Genomic DNA, 19,183 nt, shown 5'->3' on the forward strand with positions numbered 1-19,183 from the left:
GAGTTTCAGTTGTGTTTTTTGTTTCTTGGGTTTTCTTTTGTCTTTTTGCTTTTTCTAGGGCCACTCCTGGGGCATATGGAGGTTCCCAGGCTAGGGGTCTAATCGGAGCTATAGCCACCGGCTTGCGCCAGAACCACAGCAATGCGGGATCCAAGCCACGTCTGCGACTTACACCACAGCTCATAGCAACGCCAGATTGTTAACCCACTGAGCAAGGCCAGGGATCGAATGCGAAACCTCATGGTTCCTAGTGGGATTCGTTAACTACTGAGCCATGACAGGAACTCCTAAAAAGATTTTAATGGCAAACTTATTTTAGTGGTTTGGGCCAGAAACTACTGTTCCGAGGGATATTGAAGCATCTGGAGACTAATCACCAGGAAGCCATTACCATTCTAACTCCTTAAGGGGCAAAGGATGGAAGCAAGTGTTACTAGAGCCCAGTGAGAACTGCTCTAATGGGGGAGCAGTTGTTTTTACTGAATCTTCATAGCCCCTCAGTGACTAACAACTGCATGATCTCACATCCCTTCCTTTTATCTGAGGAACTAAGCTGCCCTTTTCCCAGCCTGCCCCTCCTCTCATACTCAGGCTCCTCTTTCAGACAATGAGGAGCTGATATCTATTCTTAGACACCACTGTTTGAGAGCTCATTCCCCTCAGATTCTTGGGGAGGTAGAGAAGGGATGCTTAGTATCTTGCATGCTCCTTCCTAGCATGTCTGGAGTTCATAGTATGGAATGGTTGATACTTTCTGGGCTCAATATCCTCATCTACAAAATAGGGCTGGTTATCCCCACCTGAAAGAGTAGACACAGAGTTGTTCTCTGTTGTCTAATGCCCCAAATGAAGATCAAGTTCATAAAGGATAAGAAGAGTGGTTCAGAACTCCTCGAAGTCCCAAATGAAAACATGCTTTGCTCTTGATAGTCTTTGATTATGTTCCTTAAAATAGAAAAGGAACTTGGAGAAGTGTGGCAGCCATGACTGCTGCCCATTGGGGTAATTTAACTTCCAAGTTTTCCTAGGACTGGATTGATTATATCAGAGTCCATATTGGGAAAAGAGAGCATACTCTTTGGAGTATAAAAGATGACTGTTCTTCAGTCTCTCCCCCAAGTAGTTACCTCCCCTGAAATAGCTTTTTATTTAGCATGTATCCTGGGCTTTTGCCATGAATTTTATTTCTTTTTTCTTTCTTTTCTTTTTTTTTTTGTCTTTTTAGGACCATACCTGCAGCATATGGAAGATCCCAGGCTAGGGGTGGAATCAGAGCTGTGGCCGCTGGCCAATGCCACAGCCACAGCAATGCCAGATCCAAGCTATATCTGTGATCTATACCACAGCTCACGGCAGTGCGGATCCTTAACCCACTGAGCAAGGCCAGGGATTGAACCTGCGTCCTCATGGATACCAGTCAGATTCATTTCCACTCAGCCACAAGAACTCCAATTTTGCCATGTATTTTAATCCTTATATACTTACTTACATAGAGAATTTATAATATGCTGGAAGTTTAGTTTGGGTGCATTTGAATTTACCCATCCAGAATATTCTCAGGGAGTTCCCTGGTGGCTCAGCAAATTAAATATCTGGCATTGTCACTGCTGTGGTGTGGGTTTGATCTATGGTCTAGGAACTTCCTCATGCCATGGATATAGCCCCCCCCCCCAAAAAAAAGGGAATACTATCAAAATATCAATAAAGTCCTGTATTACATGCAAAATCGTACATGCCATTTCCAGATATTTATTTTTTTGGCCACACCTGCAGCATGTGGAAGTTCCCAGGCAAGGGATCAAACTCGTACCACAGCTATGACTTGCACCACAACCACAGCAATGCCAGATCCTTAATCCACTGCACCACATGGAGCTTTCCATATTCTTTGGCCTGGAAATAGATAATTTTAAAGCAGGCATGCCCAGTGATTGGCAGGCTGTATTTATAGTTGCTACTGAAGAGAAATCTTATTTTTAATAGGCTATGGATAAACAACTATACTATTTATGGTTTTGCAGTTTTTTTCACTTGATTTGGTGGTTCGCATAGTCTATGTTACTATATTAAAAGTGTTACAAAAATTCCTATAAAAGTATATCCAAGAGTTTTAAAATTGGTAATGTTAGTGATAGTGATGAAAAACATTTCATCAGTAGCTTTTGAAGAGCAGTCAAACACTGTGGAAAACTGAAGAACTTTAACCATGAAACATTGTGCAGTTAGTATATTAGGTAATGATGAAAAATAATGCTCAGAAAATACAAATAAAGTATGTTTATATAATATACCACAGGAATTATAGATTTACTCTCAGATGTATTCTTCAGTTTTACATATATGAGAAAATTAGTGGAAAAAAATACTGTTGTGGGTTATAGTTTTATCTGTGGTGTTTAGGTTGGTTTGGTTTGGCTTCTTATATTTCAACATTCTTTTTGGATACACAGTATTAGGATAATATATGTATTATAAACTCTATATTTTACTTTACAATGTGTGGTTAAGATTTTTCCACTTTTTCTGCTGTTGCATGATCATTTTTAATGACTACATAGAAATCCATCTTATGGATCAATACTATTTTACCTATACCCCATCAATGCTCACTTAGGTGGCTTCCATTATTTTTACTATCATAAGTAACATTTCAGAGGAATGCTTTTGAACATATGTCTTTCTCCACTGGTCTGAGTTTTCTTCTTAGAATCTTTCTAAAAGTGTATTTTCTGAATTATAAGGTGAGTTCATTTTTAGTTCTGGTGAAATTGACCCCAGAAAGTCTGTACGAATGTTACTCCCATCCGAAGGTTAGAATTGTGAGTTCTACCCATTCCCACATTGGATCCTAATCTACAGTTTTTTCCAGCCTTATTTATATGCCATAATGAAATATTTCTTAGGTTGATTTTCTAGACATGTTGAGCAATTTAATGCTATTTATTGATTGTTCTTCAGTTTCTTAATATTGGTTCATGCCTTTAGCCTCATTTTAATTGATGTGCTTATCATTTTATAATACTGGTCATAAAAGATTATTACAGTACTTTCTTGGCTTATGTGCTCTTTGTAATATGAGTCTAAATATACATATTTTACCTCTTTTTACAGCAACAATGAAAGATATACATAATTGCTTTTTTCCACTTTATATTAGCATATCAACATAATATACTTTCTCATTCTTTTGGAGTGTACTCTAAAATGTGCCTATGGAAGGATTTTTTTTGAAGTTCAGATTTCATAAATTCAAACAATCATATTTTGTCTGTACATGCATTCGCAACATTAAAATTATGAAGTTCTCATAATTTTTGAATACTTTGATAGTTTAAATTTTTATTTCGATTAAGAATCCACACAGGAGTTTCTGTTGTGTCAGCGGGTTGAGAACCTGACTAGTATCCATGAAGACATGGGTTTGATCCCTGGCCTTGTTCAGTGGGTTAAGAATCCGGCATTGCTGTGAGCTGTGGTGTAGGTTGCAAATGTGGCTTGGATCCCACATTGCTGTGGTATAGGCTGGCAGCTGAAGCTCTGATTGGACCCCAGCCTGAGAACTTCCATATGCTGTGAGTGCAGCCCTAAAAAGACAAAAGAAGAAAAAAGAATCCACACAAAAATGTACTCATTGTAGTATGGGAGGTAAACCTCTATTCTTAGAATGCTGTCTAGAGAGATAGCCAGTTATGATAGCCAGTTATCCCAGCACCATTTATTAAATAGGCCCATTTCTCTCCACTTTGAAACACTACCATTATCACATACTAAATTCTAACACAATCTTAGGACTTTGCATGTTTTCTTCCTGACTCAGAACTAAAATATTTAGATTATTACAGCTATTAAAAGACATATCTTCAGGTAAGCATTAGTCTGCATTTTCACAAAATATTTGGCTCTTCCCATTATTCCACATAAAATTTAATTTGTTCTAGCAACAGAACAAAAAAATGTGAAAATTTGTAACTTTGTTGAAATTTTATTTGGAATGTTGTGCCATAAATAATCCATCTTCTTATTCAGGAAAATGATTTGTACCTCTTATTACTCAAATCTTTTAAACTATTGTTCAGTAAAGTTGAATATTTTCTTTTGAATGGACTCCATATATTTCTTATTTATGTCTAGATGTTTTTGAATTTGTGAACCTCTTGACTATATTATCATCACGGGCATAAGGGAGACACTTTATATTATTAAAATATATTTACCAAATAAAGATCTTCACTATATACTCATTGAAAATGATAGTCACACAGCCTCATACCCTTTGTAAAAAAGTAAGTTGGCACTTAATGTTAACTCTGAGAGGAGAGGTCTTCTTTGGATTGTATTTCTTTTTTGGATTTTTTCTATTTTTGTTTAATATTTGTGTAATTTTTCCAGTTTAACGTATTTTGCAACCCAGGAGAAACCCTGGTAATCATAGATATGACACTCTTTAATTGTTGGCCTCTGTTTTCAGCTTTAACTATTTTACCTATATTTGTAAAGGAAATTTATATTTGTGATATATATTTGTTTATGGTAGTATAGACTCAGAGTGTAATTACAGCCCATTTCTAAACCATGTCCTTAGAAGAGATTATTGGGGGGAGCCCTAAAGGAGGGATCATAGAGGCTAATGGGTACTGAATCCAGAAGTGTGATGAACTGGGCTTCTGATGACACTGGGAAGGGAAGGTGCAGCCCTCTTCTTGGCTCTTGTGCAGTTCAATGTTGTCTCCAGCCTCCTGAAGCTCTAGCCTTTGTCTTTTGGAGACCTGGTTTGGGACAGAGAACTGGAAAGGAAGTTTGCACTTTTGGATTCTGTAGAATTTGGCAGTCAGAGAGAAAGAGTTGAAATAGGCTTACAGTAGGTAGGATCCAAAATTTCTCCAAATGCCTCTCAATTGGGTCCATTAATGTTTTAATTCATGTCCATAATAGTGCCTGCCCTAGACCTACCTTCAAATAAAGGCCTTTGAGGATAGGCTAGGGTCTGTGTTTCAGGGTAAAGTGGAGAGTGCAGAGGAGAGGGGATAAGGACTAGAATGGAGCAAGGGATAAGCTGTGGTTGCATTTGTCACTTTCTTTGAGGAAAGCTCCCTGTGTAAATACCCAGACATGTGCAGTAAAATATATAGGCCTCAATTCCAGATCTTTCTGCACCTATATATGGCAGGAAGTAACATCCTTGAATGTGATTGAGAAGGGTTAAAGGCTGTCTGGTAAGAGCTGGGTCTATGGGGTGTTGGTAGTCTGTAGTAAAGCACACTGTTCAAGCGTGGACTTTGGAGTTATGTCTTTAGTACATGTCCAGATTCTACTTCTTAATATTTTTGTGAGTGTAGATAGGGCAATTTAACCACTGAAAACCTTAGTTTAGCAGTATCTACTTTATAGAGTTGTAGGGCTTAGATAAGATAAGCAAGTAAATTCTATTTATTTATTTATTTGCCTTTTCTAGGGCTGCTCCCGCGGCATATGGAGGTTCCCAGGCTAGGGGTCTAATCGGAGCTGTAGCCGCCGGCCTACACCACAGCCACAGCAACTTGGGATCCGAGCTGCATCTGCAACCTACACCACAGCTCACGGCAACACCAGATCCTTAACCCACTGAGCAAGGCCAGGGATCGAACCTGCAACCTCATGGTTCCTAGTCAGATTCGTTAACCACTGTGCCACGATGGGAACTCCAAGCAAGTAAATTCTAAATATATTCATTCAATCAATAGATATAAGTTAGTCTTACAGTTGATTAGGAGTTATTTGAAAATGAAACAGACAAAACTCTCAAGTTACAGCACCAAGATGGCAAAGGTCCCCAAAACACTTGTGGACCTGGATGCAGCCATAGCTCATGTCACTGGCCTGGATCACTGGGCTCAGCAGCAGCTAGCCCCGCTATCAGCTCTGCACCTGTACTCCGCTGGCCTGAACTCTGTCACCAACATCCACTGCTATGTTCCTGTGGCAATAACCTGCAGCCACGGGTGTGCACAGCAACAGGGCTTCCTTAACTGCTGCTAAGCCCAGATTTAGCCCTCTCTCATCACTGGTCTGCACCACTGGGCTCACCTACAGCTACCCCTCCAGCTGTGCACCTACGTGTTCCTGGCTTGACTCCCTTCATTGGCCTCACTGCCATGCATGTGCCTGCAGGAGGATCCTACAGCCAGAGGAATACACACCTCTAGCCAGAGCCTGTGCATCAGCCCATGTGCCTACAGTTGGCCCAGGCCCTTGCTGGCCCTGGTCCTCACTACTATGTGTGTATCTGCAGCCAACTCCTGCCACTTCACAAGCAACTACAGCTGTCTCCCGGAGCTGAGTGTATGCATAACACTGCCTCTGGTCACCCCTGCTGCCTGCCTTGGTGCCCAGCTGCTAGTCCTGGAGGTGCTGCTGAGAATCATATCAGTCCTTACAGCCACTGTAGACCCCAACAGCACTCATCAAGGACTACATAGTTGTCAAGGCCCTGGACTGCAAGGCCTGAGCCAGTGAGACATCACCCCCCTACACACACACAACAGAGCTGCCACACACTCCAGCACTTGGCACCCTGCACTGCTAGACCTGCATCACAGAACATTCTGGCAAGGGCCTGGGCCAACTGTAGGCGCATTGGCTGATGCACAGGCTCTGGCTAGAGGTGTGTGATGGTCTTTCCTTCCTAAATTCAGTCCATAATGTCTGGAAGAGGTGACTTCATGTTCATATGCACAGACACCTATGCATGGATATAGGGACCATGAAAAATTAGGAAAATGTGACAACACCAAAGGAACACAATAAACTTACAGCAACTGATCCCAAAGAAATAGATTCATCAATTGCCTGATGCCTGTTAAAGGATTCAACATAACTGTTCAAAGTATGCGAGAGAACATATATTAAGAATTTAATGAAATCAGGAGTTCCCGTCGTGGCGCAGTGGTTAACGAATCCGACTAAGAACCATGAGGTTGCGGGTTCGGTCCCTGCCCTTGCTCAGTGGGTTAAGGATCTGGTGTTGCCGTGAGCTGTGGTGTAGGTTGCAGACGCGGCTCGGATCCCGCGTTGCTGTGGCTCTGGCGTAGGCCGGAGGCTACAGCTCCGATTCAACCCCTAGCCTGGGAACCTCCATATGCCGCGGGAGCGGCCCAAGAAATAACAACAACAAAAAAAAAAAAAAAAAAAAGAATTTAATGAAATCAGAAAAATGGTACAGAATCAAAATAAGAAGCTCAACAAAGAGAAAACATAAAAAACCCCACAAAATTTTAGCTAAGTAACATTGTGTCTGAAGAATAATAGCTTCACCAGTAGATGGGGCCATAAAGAAAGAAAGGGTGAGTTCAAAAAATTGTCACTTGAAATTTATCAGAGAAGCAAAATGAAAAATGAGTGAAAAGGAATGAAAGACTGTGGGACTAATGAGACACCATTAAGTAAAACAATGTATGCATCACTGGAGTCCCAGGAGAAGGAAGAGAAAGGGACTGAAAGCTTATTTAAAGAAATAATGGCTAACTTCCCAAACCAATAAAGAGAATTGGACGTCCAAATACATGAAGCCATTAGGTCCACCCCATAATTTCTATCTAAAATAGTCTTTTCCAAGACACAGTATAATAAAACTGGCAAAAGTTAAAGACAAAGAATTTAAAAAGCAAGAGAAAAAGTTTTCTCTCATACAAGGGAACCCTAATAAAGTTATCAGTGGATTTTTCAACAGAAACCTTGCAGGCCGAGAGTGAGTAGGATGATATATTCAAAGTGCTGAAAGAAAAACTGCCAGTCAAGAATACTTCAGCCGTGGGAGTTTTCTTGTGGTGCAGTGGGATCCAGCATTGTCACTGTAGCAGCTTGTGTTGCTGATGTAGCAAGGATTTGCTCCCTGGCTTGGGAACTTACACATGCCACAGCCAAAAGAAAAAAAAAAAAAAAAAGAATAATTTATCCAGCAAAATTGTCCTTCAGAAATGAAGGCAGGGGAGTTCCTGTTGTGGCTCAGTGATAATGAACCCAACTAGTATTCATGAGAATGCGGGTTCAATCCCTGGCCTTGCTCACTGGGTTAAGTATCCGGCATTGCCATGAGCTGTGGTTGCAGATGCAGCTAGGATCCTACATTGCTGTGGTGTAGGATAATTTTCCAAACAAAAGCTGAGGGTATTCATCACCATTTGACCTCTTCTACAAGAAATGCTGAAAGGAGTTATCAAGCAGAATCAAAAGGTTGCTAACTAGTAATGTGGAAATATACAACACAGTGGTAAATGTAAGCATTGTAAGTCAGACTTAGAATATTCTAACACTATAACCACTTAACTCCAGTAAAAAGCTTAAAGGACAAAAGCATTGAAAATAGCTATAGCTAAAATAATAAAGTGGATATACAATATTAAAATATGTAAATTGACATCAACATCATAAAATGGGGGGCTTAAAAAGTATAGCATCTGTATGTAATGGAAGTAAGTTGTTTTTAGCTTAAATTTATGTCAGTCAGATGTTTCAAGTAAGCCTCCTGGTAATCACAAAACAAAAACTATAATAGACACAAAGAGAAAGGAATCAAAGTATACTTTATACAACGGAATTGGACCACTATCTTACACCACTTACAAAAATTAAAATGGATTAAAGTCTAAATGTAAGACATGAAACTATAAAACTCCCAGGATATATAGAGAAAGAGCTCCTTAACATTGGCAATGATTTTTTTTTTTTGATATAACACCTGAAGTACAAGCAACAAAAGCAAAAATCAACAAATAGGACTACATCAAGCTAAAAAGCTTCTGCACGACAAAAGAAAATGAAATGGCAACCTGTGAAAAGGGGGAAAATATTTACAAATCACATATCTGGTAAAGGGTTGATATCCAAAGTATGTCAGGAACTCATTTAACACAATGGCAAAAAAAAAAAAAAAAAAAAAAAAAAATCCCCAAACCAATTTTAAAATGGGCAGAGGAACTGAATAGACATTTCTCCAACAAATACATACAAATGGCCAAGTACATAAAAAGGTGGTCAACATTACCAATCATCAAGGAAAATCAAATCAAAACCACAATGGTGTATCACCTCACACCTGTTAGAATGACTTTTATAAAAAAGTTAACAGGAGGAGTTCCTGTCGTGGCTTAGTGGTTAACGAATCCGACTAGGAACCATGAGATTGCAGGTTCAAGCCCTGGCCTCTCTCAGTGGGTTAAGGATCTGGCATTGCTGTGAGCTGTGGTGTAGGTCTCAGACGCAGCTCAGATCCCACATTGCTGTGGCTCTGGCATAGGCCAGTGGCTACAGTTCCTATTAGATCCCTAGCCTGGGAACCACCATATGCAGAGTCTGCAGCCCTAGAAAAAGACAAAAAGACGAAAAAAAAAAAAAAAAAGTTAACAGGAGTTCCCATCATGGCTCAGCAGTAAGGAACCCAACTAGCATCTATAAGGATGCAGTTTCAATCCCTGGCCTTGCTCAGTGGCTTAAGGATCTGGTGTTGCCGTGAGCTGTGGTTTAGGTCAAAAGTAATCTGCATTATATTGATATTCATTTTTAGTTCCTTCAGTTTTTTATTACCTCCTTTTTGTCCGTTAGACTGCAAAGGTCAGTTTCATTGCTCCTTCAGGGGAATTCTATTATTTTAACTGCAAATGGTTCCTATACTTCCTCATCTATGCTTATATATTTTTTAAAACAATTATCTACTGTAGTCTTGGAGTGCTGTTTATGTGCTATATGCTGGAGCATCCCTGGGTAGCTTGTGAAGGCTCACTATTTTTTATTTTTATTTTTTATTTTTTGGTGTGAAGCCTGCTTTTGTTTTGGATGCAAGCTGTTATCGCCTTGATGGGGGTATGCTGGTGTACTGCCTGCACGTGCTTCCAAGGAGATGGAGGCAATGGCAGGGCCTGTAGCCTCTGCCTAGTTGCCAGGCCCTTGACAATGACAAGGATTCACAGGGAGGTGGGGGCACAGGCTGCTCCTGGTTGCAGTGTCAGTGACCCTCATGGAAGTGGAGGTGGTGCCCAGAGCCTTTGGCAGCAGCAGTGGAGGGGCATTTGCATTCCCAGGGGAGTGACGGCAACAGGTGGCTCTTGATTGCAGGGCCCTCCTCGTTGGCGACCCCTGAGGTGACTGGAGCCAAAGGTGGTGCCTGTTTGTGGGATGCCTTCTGGTGGCCAGCCATGCCCACCTCAGGAGTTCAAGATGGCTGTGATGGTTTACATCCACCCCCACAGCCCATGCAAGAGGCACCCTGCCACCCAAGAGCCCTTGTGTCTGCAGAGAAAGATGTTCCTACCGTGGGCCTGCCATTCCATCTCTTGAGTGCCCCAACAATGGCACCTTGTTTCTCCTGCGGCCCGGGACTCCTCATGCACTCTCTCAGCTGTGGTGCTTAGCTCCCCAACCTGTGGCGCACTGCTCCCTAGCCCCCTCAGGCTGTCTCCACACAGCCAACCCCAGTCCTCTCCCTGGAACTGACTTTCAAAGCCTGAGTCTCAGTGCCCAGCCCTCTCCTGAGTGTCTCAGGTATGGTGTCCCAGGCAGTGGTACCGATGGTCTGTGCAGCTCTCTTTCTGCTTTGTCTTCCTCAGTTCAGCTGTTGTGCTTTTTCTTGGAGGCTTTGAGGTTCCCTCTCTGTCCCAGCTAGTCTCTGGGTCAGTTAGGTGGCCTCCCAGGATGCAGATTCCTTTCTCTTTCATGGCTCCCTCTCAGCTCAGGAGTGCTGGTCCCATCCTGATTTCCTTTTTTTTTTTTTTTTTCTTTTTTTTAAATCTTCTCTTTCTCGCCCTCTTTTTTTTTTTTTTCTACCCAACTATGTGGAGGATTTCTTTCCCTTTTTGGAGGTCTGAGGTCTTCTGCCAGTGTTCAGTATATGTTCTGTGTGAATCTTTCTACATGTAGATGAGCTTTTTTGATGTTTTTGTTGTAGAAGGTGAGCACCACATCTTACTCCTCCACCATCTTGCCCCTGCCTCCATGCCCATTTTTAAAATAACATATTAAAAGCACCTGCAAGTGCCTGTTAAACTGTAGGTGTTTAATAAACATTCATTGTTTTTCTCTGACTTCTTTCTATCAATATTGTTTGTTTCATCTTTTCTTTTTCTATATTAGTTGTTTATTGCTATGTAACAAATCACCCCCAAACTTAGTGGCTCACAACACTCATAGTTTCTGTAGGTCAGGATCTGGGCACAGCTTATTTGGGTGCCTCTGGCCCAGGGTCTCTCACAGATTGCCGTCCTGGCTACAACCATCTCAAAGCTCTCCTAGGGAAAGATCAGCTTCCAGGCTCAATCACTGTGGTTGTTGGCAGGAGTCACGTCTGTGCAGGCTGTTAGCCTGAGGGCCTCAGTCCCTCACTGAGAGGAACCCCTAGAAGCTGCCTTCAGTTCCTTATCATTTGAGCCAACCCACATGTAGCTTGCTTCTTGAAAGTGTGCAAGCTGAGATGGCAGTAGAAGGTATACCCAAAGGAAAGAAGTTAGTCATTTATAACTTAACCATGGAAGTGACATCTCATCACTTTTGCTAGATTCCATTCATTAGAAGCAAGTCGGTAGGTCTGGCTTCACATTCAAGGACAAATTCAAAGGTGTAAATATCAGTGGGTGGGGATCACTGCAACAATGTCAGAAGATGCCTCCACATTTTCTTTTCAAATCCATTCATTATTTGACAAATAGGTATTATATATTCCAGACACTGTTCTAGCCACTTGGGATGTGTCAGTGAATAAAACAGACAAATTTTTGCTTTCAGCAGAGAGAGATAGTTAAGTACATGAATGTATGTTTAAAAAGTGATAAATGCCATGAAAAATAGATCAGGTGAATAGCACTGGGAGAGCTGGGGAGTGAAGGTGGGGAGTCACAAAAGCCTTCACAGAGGGGACAGTTGAGCAAAAACTTAAAAGAGTTGAAGGAATTAGCTACATGAATATCTGGAGGAAGAGGGACAAAGTAATGCAAAGATTCAAAGGCAGGAACATGCCCGCATCTCAGTGAGGTCTGAGAAGGGGGCACCAAACCAAAGTCTGCAAAACTGGGAGGTTACTGCAAAGATTTGGGTTTTTTTCCCTGCAATGAGGGAAAAAAATGGATTGCAATGAAATGGATGCAATGGATTGCAATGAAATGGATGTCATTAAAAAGTTTTGAGCAGAGGAATGACATGATATTACACGTTGTTTTATAAACTTAAAAATTAAATATACATTCAGAAAGCGCTCAAAGTACACATGTATTGCCCAATAAATATTTATAAACACACACATCAATTAGCACCAGATGGGGAAATAGAACATCACTTGCATTCCAGAGGCTGTCCCCATGGCCCCTACCAATTATACATCTCCTCTAAAAATTATTTTGGCTTCTATTGCCATATGTTAATTTTGCCTAGTTTCAAACTTTATATAAATATAATCATACAACATGTTCTTTTTATCTGGCTTCTTTGGCTAATAATCATCTATGTTGCTCATGGTAGCTTATTTACATTGTTATATATTATTCCATTGTCTGAATATATTACAGTTCATTCATGCTTTTATTGATGGACTTTAGGACAATGCTATGAACATTCTTGTATATGTCTTTCAGTATATATTTCTGTCACTGGCTTATAGAGTAGGTGTATACTCAGGAGTAATATCTATGTCAAACCATTTTCCAAAGTGTTTATACCAATTTAAATCGCCAACAGTGTCTTATGTTTTAACAGGATCACTCTGGCTGCTGCCTTGTGAAGTGATTGTGCAAGCATAAGGGTGGGTGCAGGAAGACTAAGAGGTTATGCAGTAACCCATATGTGGTAGATGGGGCTCATCCCAGAGTGGGAGTATTGGAGATGGTGATAAGTGATTGGATTCTGGTTATATTTAAAAGGTAGGATAAACAGGAATTTCCTGATAGGTTGGGTATGGAGGATAGAAAAAGAGAGGAGATAACAATCCAATAAAAAAAATATACAGAACACCTTTTGACATTTCTCCAAAGAAGACATACAGATGGCCAATAGACACATGAAAAGATGCTCAATATTACTAATTATTAGAGAAATGAAAATCAAAACTACAAATGAGGTACCATCTCACACCAGTAAGAATGGCCATCATCAAAAAGTCTATAAGTAGTAAATGCTGGAGAGGGTGTGGAGAAAAAGGAACCCCAGGAGTTCCCGTTGTGGCGCAGTGGTTAACGAATCCGACTAAGAACCATGAGGTTGCGGGTTCGGTCCCTGCCCTTGCTCAGTGGGTTAACGATCCGGCGTTGCCGTGAGCTGTGGTGTAGGTTGCAGACGCGGCTCGGATCCCGCGTTGCTGTGGCTCTGGCGTAGGCCGGTGGCTACAGCTCCAATTCAACCCCTAGCCTGGGAACCTCCATATGCCGCGGGAGCGGCCCAAGAAATAGCAACAATAACAACAACAACAACAACAACAAAAAGACAAAAGAAAAAAAAAAAAAAAAAAAAAGAAAAAGGAACCCTCCTCTGCTGTTGGTGGGAATGTAAATTGATGCAGCCACCATGGAGAGCAGTATGGAGGTTCCTTGAAAAAATAAAAATAGAGTTACCATATGATTCTGCAGTCCCACTCCTGGACAAAACTATAATTGCAAAGATATGTGCACCCCAGTGTTCACTGCAGCACCGTTTATAATAGCCAAGACATGGAAGCAACCTAAATGTCCATTGATAGATAAGTGGATAAAGATGTGGCAATATCATGGAATATTACTCAGCTACAAAAAGAATGAAATAATGCCATTTGCCACAACATGCATGGATTTAGAGATGATCACATTAAGTTAAGTAAGTAAGAGAAAGACAGATATTATATGATGTCATTTATATATGGAATCTAAAATATGATACAAATGAACTTATTTACAAAACAGAAACAGACTCATAGACATTGAAGAAAACTTATGGTTACCAAAGGAGAAAGGAGGGAGAGGGATAAATTAGGAGTTTTGGATTAACATATACACACTCCTGAATATAAAATAGAGAAACAATGAGGAGTCTACTGTATAGTACTGTATGTATTATATGCAGTAATATATTATATGTAATATATTTATATATTACAATCACTTTTCTGTACACTTGAAACTAATCAACATTGTAAATTAACTATACTTCAATAAGAAAAAGAGAGGAGACAAGATTGTGTCCAAGACATTTGGCCTAATCAGTGTTATGGACAAAATGTCATCAATTGAGATAAAATCTGGGTAGCAGGTTTGAGAGAGACCATTAGGGCATGTTACATAAGAGATGTTTATTAGATGTCCAAATGTCAGGGAGGTGGCTGGAGTTCAGGAGAGAAGGTCTGAGTCATTGATACAAATTTAGTTGTTGTTGGCAAATGATACTGTATTGACCAGGGCCCCATAGGGAAAGAGAAACCACACAGTGATTTGAACAGAAAAGGTTTATATTAAGAATTATTGGAGTTCCCTGTGGCTCAGTTGGTTAAGGATATGGTATTGTCAGTGCTGTGGTTCAGGCCACTGCTGTGGTTGGGGTTTGCTTCAGTCCCTGGCTTGCTGGCTTGAGAACTTCTGCCTGCCACAGATGTGGCCAAACAAATAAGCCAGAAGTCCCCCCAAAACAAACAAACAAACAAAACTAAGAATTACGACAGTATGTTTTTTGTTTGTTTGTTTTCGCTGTTGTTGTTTTTTGCTTTTTTAGGGCTGCTTGTGTGGGATATGGAAGTTCCCAGGCTAGGGGTCTAATCGGAGCTACAGCTGCCAGCCCACACTGCAGACACAGCCCACACTTGGGATCTAAGCCTCATCTGCGACCTATACCACAGATCATGGCAATGCCAGACCCCCAACCCACTGAGCAAGGCCTGGGATCACACTTGCATCCTCATGGATACTAGTTGGATTCATTTCTGCTGTGCCACAACAGGAACTCCAACCACAGGATGGTTTTTTACAACAATTCAGCAGTTACATGCTAGGACTTATGTGGAAGTATCTCTTTCCCCTCTTCTCTCTCCTGCCATCTTCTCTCTCTTTCCCTTTCCTCTTTGGAATTTTACCTTGTAAAATGTTGCCGAGAGCCATCCTGATACCAAATGAAGCCTAAATACAGAATCCATGATAAAGAAAAACATAACTGCAAATAGAGAGAGGTGCCATTATGTTTGCCCTTAAATCAAGCTATAATTTTAAATTTTTTAAATTGAAGTATAGTTGATTTACAATGTTGTGTTGGTTTCATGTGTACCTGAAAAAAAATATGGATATATATTACATATATTATATATAATATGAATATATTTTTCCAGATTCTTTTCCCTTATAGGTTGTTACAAAATATTGGGTATAGTTTGCTGTGCTATATAGTAAGTCCTTGTTGCTTATCTATTTTATATATAGTAGTGTGTAATATGTTAATCCTGAACTCCTAATTTATCCCCCACTCCAATCAAGCTATTCTTGAAGTTATTTATATTCTTGGGCCTATCAGATCTGTTAACTAATCCATTTTCCTTTTGCCTAATCCAGTTTGGATTCTATTTTCTGATACTTACTACAGAAATAGTTGTAACACAGATGCTTAGTTTTCAGTGTACTTGCAATATTTTCTTGAGAAATCTTAGTTTCTCATTTCTCCTGTGTTAGCCTTAGTGTCACACTGTCTGGTTTAAATCTTGATTCTGACGTTGTTACGTAATCACCAGCTACTAAAGCTCTCTTTGCCTTATTTTCCTTAGTAATAAACTGGTAAATAAAAATACAGCTTACTGGTAGTGGTTTGTGAGAAATAAATGAGATGAAATGTAAAGTGTCTTTCATATGCAAAATGTGAAAGCTATTTTTTACTGCTTAGCAAATACTGTTATTGTTTTGTTTCGAATGGTGAGAAATATTTGGTTTATTCTGCAGTGTTTTGTTACAAATCGGCATATTTTTGGCCTTTAATTCCCCATTAGTGAATTTGTAGTAGTGGGTTCCAAAATAAATCATCCACATCACTATTGCTAATGTGTAAACAATCTCTTTCTATAATGTATTTTGTACAATGTCATTGGTGACATATCATGGCCTATGAAATTCTCCTGTTTTAAGAAAGTTACAACAAATGATAAAAGGGGAGTATAAGATTATTGACTTACATGTGTGAGAAAAAAAAAACAACAACCAAGAATTATTAACTCAAAGGGAAGTGGAGCAATGAGCCATGGACTTAGTGAGAAGTAGACAGAACTCTAAAGAGTCTAAGAATAGCAGATGTGAGAAGCAGCCACTATCCAGGGTGGAGAGGGAGAGCCCAGGAAGAAATTCTCCCCTCACCCTCCACCCTCCCATCCCCACCAGCTGAGATCCCAACCTCATTGAAGGGGTATGGCCATGGCCCACCAGTGTCAGGGAGGTGTCTCACTTGTGCTGCACCACTGGAATTTGTGGGAAATCCCTCTCTAGTTGCTGGGGAAAGGTGTGGTGTCTCAGGAGAGTCACTCCATGACAAAAGTGCTGGGAGTGGGCACTACTGGCCACTGGACTCTGCTGGCCACCACATACCAGAGGAGCTGGTCCTGGAGAAGGTTACTCATGTGCAGATGCCTGTCCAGGAAGCCAAACAGAACCAGGAAGAAAGACTGCTTCCTCCTGCAAAGTCTCTCCATCACCCACTATTGACAAAACCTAACATCACACCAGTGTCAATGGAAAAATATTTAAAGGGCCTAACTCCATTTTTGCACAGTAGGCAATGCTAGATGGCTTTGCAGCAGTTACAATGAATTGATAACTGATACAGATGACATATGAAATTAAAAGGCAGAATGAAATCACCAAAGTAATAAGTATGGACACAGAAGAGAAAAAGATCAAAGGGTGAGCCCTGTGGGCTTTCACTTTATGGGGTCAGGCAGGAGTGGAAGAACCAGCAAAGGCCACAGAGAAGGAGCAGCCAGGGTGGTAGGTGGTATTCTGGGAGTAAAGTGGATCAAAGGGAGAATAGGAGGGGAGCAGAGGAAAGGTATAGGAAATGGGATCAAGAGGTCTTTTTTTAAAACTTTTTTACCGCTGCACCTGTGGTATATGGAAGTTACCAGGCTAGGTATTGAATTGGAGCTGCAGCTGCTGGCCTACACCACAGCCACAGCAATGCGGGATCTGAACCTCATCTGTGACCTAAACCACAGCTTGCGCACCGCTGGATCCTGAACCCCCTGAGTGAAGCCAGGAATTTAACCTGGATCCTCACGGAGACTAGTCAGGTTCTTAACTCACTGAGCCACAATGGGAACTCCCAAGAGTAGTTTGTTTTGAAGATGGGGAAATAACTGCATGCTGTATGATGGGACTAGTCCAGTAAAAAGTGGTGATGATGGGGAGAGAATAGACTGGCTATAGTAGTAAGGTATGATGGGATCAAGCACTGAATTACAGAATTCCTTTAGGTAGGCACAGTGGTAGTTCATCCCCAGTAAGAGGCAGGCAGCAGAGAGGGACTAGGATGGATGTGGTGGGTGGAAATCTTTGGGGGTGAGTGTCTCTATTTCCATTAGTGAGGTAGGAAGCAAGGAAAGGAGAGGTGATGGGCAGGATTGAAGAGAGAAGAGGAGGTATGAATACTCATTTGGAAGAATGGCACACACGAGGCAAAGTCAGAACTATTTCAGAAATGAGGGCGATCAGCATGGTTCTGGGTTTTCCTCCAGCCATGTTTAGCTGCATTGCTGTAGCATGGAGTAGATAGGCAACTGGGTTTATTCAGGGTTCTCATTTTACCAAGCATGTATGATGACGTGACAGGAAGGTGAGGGAGTTGAGGACGCATGCAAGACACTGTGATGATGACTGACTGTGAAGTTTAGCTAGTTTACTATGGAGGGAGAAGTTATCAAAGGAAGAAGGTGGTATGATTCAGATTGGAGGGGTGGGTAGGGTTAAAAAGTCTTTTTTTTTTTTTTTTTTTTTTTAAATGGCACACCTGCAACATATGGAAGTTCCCAGGCTAGGGGTCCAATCAGAGCTGTAGCTGCAAGCTACACCACAGCCAGGGCAATGCCAGATCTGAGCACCATCTGCAACCTTAATCCACTGAGCCACAAGGGGAACTCCAGGGTTATGAAGTCTTAATTTCAACCATTAAGAGGGAGTAACCTGTAAAGAAAGCAGGTGGTGGTTAGAGTGAGATGTTTCTGGAGTTCCACTCCATGGACTGGATAAAGTCAAGGATATGATCACAGAGAATGTGAGAGTCTGAAATAAGGCAGAGGATAAGAGTGGAATTCATGGAGCCAAGAGGTTTGGATTATGTACCTGAATAGTGAAATCTCCAGGAAGTGAGAGGAATAGTGCTGGAGGGTGGCACAAAATTCAAGCTCTTCACAGATGAGGGAAGTGTGTGTCCTGTACAGCAGCCTCCCAAGCACGGCCCAGAGCGTAGAGTGTACACAAAGGGAATACCTGTGGGATGCTGAGAAAAATACAAGTCTGCTGTGAAAAGGCATGAAGTACGGGTGACCCTAGTTTTGTGAGGTAGACGAACTGATCCTCGGGTATGATCATGGTGGGATACTGAAAAGAAAACCTCCAAGAGGGAGATTCAATTTCTTAAAATGTACCTAGCTGTCTAGGTAGTAGGGCACCCCAGCTCCCCTGAGAGGTAGGAATGGGCAGAGCCCTGGGAAGGCAAAGTTGTGCTCCAAGAAAACTGCGAGAAGTGCATCCCCCAGCGAAATCTCTTTTTCCAGTAACAGAGAAAGGCCAAAGCATTTCATACTGGGTCAGGGTCTATCCCTGCCCTCAGAGTCTGTTTGTCCCAGCAAGAGAGTCCTAGCACTAAAGACGTCCGAGAAATCTCCAGCTTTGTCATCTCTAAGGATGAGCAGGCTGACCAACCTGTGCGACCCACAACCGAGTGCTCTTCTATTAGGCCAGTCGGACGTGGCGCCTGGGGCTTTCAGTAGACAGGCGCAGTGACCTCAGGGTGACCAGAATATTATTTCTGGCTTTTGTACCAAACCAAAGAACGAGAGCCGGACCGCACCGTCAGCACCACCTCCAAGTGAACTCGGACTTGTGAGGAGCTAGGGACTCCGAGACCCAGCGCCGCAGCGCCCCGCGGCAGCGAGGAGAGAGACGCGGGACTCCTGGGGGGAGAGCTGCGTGGAGGCGTTTCCTGCGTTGCCCTCAGCCAATCACGAGCCTCCTTTTCGGCT

The 19,183-nt window shown here is 41.5% G+C and overlaps 1 protein-coding gene and 1 long non-coding RNA gene across 3 annotated transcripts in view; one reads left to right on the forward strand and one right to left on the reverse strand.

Annotated features, from left to right (window-relative positions):
- Positions 1-19,183, forward strand: part of ZNF248 (zinc finger protein 248) — a 39,933-nt gene that overhangs the window by 20,606 nt on the left and 144 nt on the right. The gene's annotated exons all lie outside the window — the stretch shown is intronic.
- LOC146396822 (uncharacterized) lies at positions 1,699-19,150 on the reverse strand. 2 transcript variants are annotated; one of them, XR_014827954.1, is made up of 3 exons: positions 18,864-19,150; positions 18,282-18,438; positions 1,699-4,784 (listed from the first exon to the last, which is right to left on the reverse strand). It is a non-coding gene; the product is annotated as an uncharacterized LOC146396822 (long non-coding RNA). The 2 variants fall into 2 exon arrangements; XR_014827953.1 differs by lacking the exon at positions 1,699-4,784 and adding an exon at positions 17,818-18,122.

This window comes from Sus scrofa, chromosome 14 (genome assembly GCF_054392235.1).
Source record: "Sus scrofa isolate SSC_HxYL_T2T_F1_AM1 chromosome 14, Sscrofa_HxYL_maternal_Yorkshire_Landrace_v2.0, whole genome shotgun sequence".
Taxonomy (NCBI): domain Eukaryota; kingdom Metazoa; phylum Chordata; class Mammalia; order Artiodactyla; family Suidae; genus Sus; species Sus scrofa.